Below are 4,991 nucleotides of genomic sequence, written 5' to 3'. Positions count from 1 at the left end.
TGAAGAGTGACCACGAAAAAGCGGAAAATTCCAGAATAAATAATTTAAGTTTTTCAATATTAAGCCAATTCGTTACGCGTATTATTGTAACTATTCAAGAACTTTATTAGAAGAGCAAAGCATTCACAATATAAACAATGGGTTGTATTTTCGTAAGCAACAAGTCAATTGGAACTTATTGGTATGATCTGGAGTTATTTTTCGTAGAATTAGGCAACCGCAGTGTACTGTTTTTTAACATTTTACAGTTAAAGAAAAATTATTTTTAAAAACTTGCCACTAAGTGATTTTAAAATTCATTATTTAGTAAATCACACTTTCTTCAAGGTCTCTTAACCTCTTCTCACAAATGGTATTTATTACGCCAACAGAAGAAAAAATCACTTCTAATTTTGACAATTAGAATTTTACAGTTACACTGGAATATATGCAATTATGTTGCTTGCAATAGAAGCGACGTTTGTGTTGTTGCACTTTACAGCAGTAATGACCGACTTGTTGGAATTCACAAAACGCTTTGACGTTTGTCGTCGTTGAACATAGCGCTGGCGGCTATGAACGCGAGAAGCACGCAACTGAAAAAATCCAAAACTGCAACAATAAAAAATTAAAAATAAAAAAATGGAAACTTCAAATATGTTTGTTTATCTGCGCTTACGAAAGCTGCCAATATAATTTTCAACGACTAGCGAAATATGTGCATACACTTCAGCAGGTGTGTATGTTTGTATATTATTAGCCAGTGGCCGCGCTTTAACTCGCTTAATAGCATTTTAACACTGAATTCATCGGAGTTTTTCATGTCAGTTCACTGGTCGTACCGAAACAAGATCACGTAAAGTGTAAAACAAAAACGTTCGTGTGTACATAAGTCCAAGCATAATTGGCAGCACTTGTTATTAGTGTTAATGTTTGGAGGTAGAACAACAATAAACAGCGTTTAATAAGCGTAAGGGTGCTGTAAACTGTTTTTGTTTCCACCTAAATACATGCATTCTCGTTTAAACATATAATTGCATAGACCAATACAGAGGCGGCACGAAAAACTCGCTGAAGAGGGTGAAGCAATTTGAATTTGAGGCTGACATTGTTGGTGTTGTTGATACTGGTTCCCAAGTAGACGAAACTATCTACCACTTCAAAGTTATGACTGTCAACAGTGAGGTGTGAGCCAAGACGCGAGTGCCCTGACTATTTGTTTGATGACAGGAGATATTTTGTCTTGTCCTCATTCACTACCAGAACCATACGCGCAGTTGTTGCTTCCGATGACATCAATATCATCGACGTACGCCAGCAGGTGTACACTCTTATAGAAGATTGTACCTTCTCTATTTAGCTCTGCAGCTCGTATTATTTTTTCCATCAATAGATTCAAGAAGTCGCACGATAGTGAGTCACCCTGTCTTAAGCATCGTTAGGAATCGAACGGCTCGGAGAGGTCCTTCCCGATCCTGACGGAGCTTTTGGTGTTGCTCAACGTCAGTTTACATAGCCGTATTAGTTTTGAGGGGATACCAAATTCAGACAGGCATAGAGGCAGCTCCTTTTCGTGCTGTCGAAGGCAGCTTTAAAATCGATGAAAAGGTGGTGAGTGTCGATTCTTCTCTCTCGGGTATTTTTCAAGACTTTGCGCATGGTGAATATCTGGTCCATGGTGGATTTTCCAGGCCTAAAGCCACACTGATAAGGGCGAATCAGTTCGTTGACCGTGGGCTTTAGTCTTTCACACAATACACTCGACAGGACCTTGTATGCAATGTTGAGGAGGCTTATCCCACGGTAATTGGCGCAGATTGTGGGGTCTCCCTTTTTAAACTAAATGCTACATACCAAAAGCCTCACAGCAGTGAAATTTCTAAAAATATTTGAATTATTGGTAAAATTGGATATATGAATTATTTGAATCTTATGGTGACTTCTCATGGGCAGAGGGGCCAGTAGGTACTTTCAAAGCTAATCTTCAATTAGTAGAAACAACAGGAACTATAATAATAATCTTAAAGTTTATTGCCAGATAGCTTTGTTAATTTTCCTCTTAACGCCCCCTCGAATACCATTGGTGGATACGCCACTGCATTATTATATAAGTAGGTGCCAATAAGTAAATATACACTTATATATTTTCAAGTATGTACATACATACATATGTGCATATATTTAATATGTATTAAAGAAAACTCAGCCACTCACAAATTTTCTTTATTTTATTTCATAGAAAAATGTTATTGACCAAAGCCACTTTCAAACTTGTATCGCTCACAGTCTTTAACTTAATAGTTGCTTTGCCTTTGTTTGAATTTTCGATGATATAAGCCACATTATATTGTACATATGTACATAAGTATAAACACATATTATGTACAGGCATAAGCATTTCTTGTCAACGCACCGTTGCATTTACTGCTTGCCTTTCGGTTGTTCATTACTGTTTTATGTTTTATTTATCTAGAGCTTGTGGCACAAAAACCTTACATCGTTAACCATTGTTGGTGACAAACGACAAAAATATATGTTTTCTTTGTTTTCTTTTTGATTACTGTGTGCCATAGTGAACCAGTAATTTCAAGTAGTAGCAATACCAACTGCTTGCTAACTTGTTAGCTACTGAGAAGGACACGCATAAGCACATACATGTGTAGATATAATATGTATATAAATATGTACAACATGCATTTTGATATTTTTGAATGTTTCGCCTCAATGAATACCACCTGCCGCACTCTGCCTACTACGAGTATTACATAATAGAAATATAGAATCCACATTTACTTGAATATACTTTGATAATTGCTTTATGCTACATGGGCTTGAAAAGTTTTTTGGAGGATTGTTAAAGTTTCATGGCATTTCATTCAATCATTCTAAAAGTGACTATACTTCTGTTTTAAGTTTTAGTGAGAGGTTTTTGGGACTCACAATGAATTATTTCCATCGACTACCTATACAAGATAAAATAAGGCGTCATTGGATCGAGGTCCAATCGAGATCAAAGTTAGGTCAGTTTGTTAGATCAAAGTATGACTAATAACATATTTCTGCAAACATATTGGCACACCGACACGTTATTACAAGCAATTCTCTAACTGGCTTGTATACAACTCAAAACTCTGCCACCTGTAGAGCGACCTTTAACTCTTGGAGCAACTATGTTCAATTTTGTGATGTGTGGAAAAATATGAATCAAAGTAATTATAAATGAAGAATAACGATTTTGAGTATATTAATTTCTTTGTTGTAGTAATTACAGCATTTGCCATTAATTAAAAGGTAAGGTTGATGCAAATCCATGAAACCGAAAAAGTGACCTCACGGCATACGTACAAATGTTTATGCGAGTATGTGTGCAAATGCGTGAATATTTGCTTTTTGGTCGAAATGATTAACCTGACAGCGCACAGTGGGGTAAATTTGTATCAATAATGGATGTATGTAAATAAATATATGTATACATATGTATGTAACTAAGTTAAATAGTATTGCAAATATTATAATTTCTGGCCTAAAAATAGTTTTAAACATAAATTGCTATGTAAAATGATTAACGAAATAAACTAACGTAATGTCAAATTAAATAAAAAAATAATTATATGTTATGTACGAGCACAACTTAAGCAGCCTTTTTTTGGTAATTTATTTATTTTTTGGTATAAGTTATATTATGGTATAGTTGGCGCCAATATAAACAAATAGTTTTTGAACATTAGTTTAGATACTTTGACCCAGTGTGCAGCGTGCCACACATAATTGGTTTAGTATATATATATATTATTGGTTTTACTACAATATTTTCAATGCACTATCATGAATTATATTATTGTTTTTTCGTTTTTTATTTGTTTTATATTTAATATTTATTCATGCATGTCACTCATTTGTTGCACAAATATTTGTTATTTTTATGTTTTCTATTTAATTAAAGCACCTGTTGTCAAACGACTGACATTCGTTATATCGAATTTCAAACATTTTTCTTGGCTAAGTGAGCTTTCTATTCAGAGGTTAACTTAAAGGGAAAACACAATAAAAAAGGGAAATGAAACAAAAAAAAAATCAGTAAAGGTTATGGAAGATATAACTTAGCCTAAATAATGCCTTCAAATACAAATTACGCTGAAGTATGTTCTTCTGAATGATTTAATTTTAGAGCAAAAGTAAAGAATAAATCAGTACCGATCTTTCGCTAAATTAAGTGGTCATGGATGCACCACAATATGATTTAGCATTAAATATCGGTCCAGAAGTGGGGTAGCGCCTATTTCTCTAACATAATCATTACCGTGACTCACAAAAAGGTTAGACTTTGTGAAGTTATAGACTTTCCTTAAAGAAACTGTTATCAATTTTAAAGAAACTGTTTTCATCGATATATAAGATCGTTGGAACCATCGATGAACTAATGTTGACAACCTTCTCCATCATCAATTATTTTCATATGAATGATAGTCTGCGAGTCAGGTCACACATTTTGTTGAAACAAATGTATATCGAAAGAGTGTCTTGCGTTTCCGCCCGAAGTTTGAGTAATAAAGGTACAAATTTCCTTTGAATATTGCTTACATTCTTACTAAGCTATTCGTATGTACTTGGTACTAGACTTAAAATAAAAAGGCAGCATACTTGGAAAGCAGTTTGTTGCTATCAAGTTGTTTCTGCTGGAGATTTTCGCAGTTGCTTTTAAAAAAGCTTACTATGAAAGCTCATTTTTATAGCACATAAAGCTTTTACCGATACACTGAATTGGGATAGCATAGATAGCAACCTTCTATCTGAACTTATAAGTGGAAGTTGAGGGTTTTAAGACGCGGTGTATTTTTTAAATAAGAAAGCAGTGAGACTGTATGTGACATGATGTGATGTCATATATAATTCAACGTACATATATATCTGGCATCACATCATGGCACATCGTCATTTAATCATTAAGCATTTTATATGGGCGAAGGATTTATTGCCCTTTTCATATTTAAGTTATTATTTTAGATGGTTAA

The 4,991-nt window shown here is 34.1% G+C and overlaps 1 long non-coding RNA gene across 1 annotated transcript; it reads left to right on the top strand.

Annotated features, from left to right (window-relative positions):
* The first annotated feature begins 586 nt into the window (after positions 1–586).
* Positions 587–3,669, top strand: LOC114804389 (uncharacterized). Its single transcript, XR_008472826.1, has 3 exons — positions 587–715; positions 2,893–3,188; positions 3,242–3,669. It is a non-coding gene; the product is annotated as an uncharacterized LOC114804389 (long non-coding RNA).
* Positions 3,670–4,991: the final 1,322 nt, after the last annotated feature.

Source organism: Zeugodacus cucurbitae, chromosome 2 (genome assembly GCF_028554725.1).
Source record: "Zeugodacus cucurbitae isolate PBARC_wt_2022May chromosome 2, idZeuCucr1.2, whole genome shotgun sequence".
In the NCBI taxonomy this organism is placed as follows: Eukaryota; Metazoa; Arthropoda; class Insecta; order Diptera; family Tephritidae; genus Zeugodacus; species Zeugodacus cucurbitae.
This window is presented reverse-complemented; position numbering and strand designations above follow the sequence as displayed.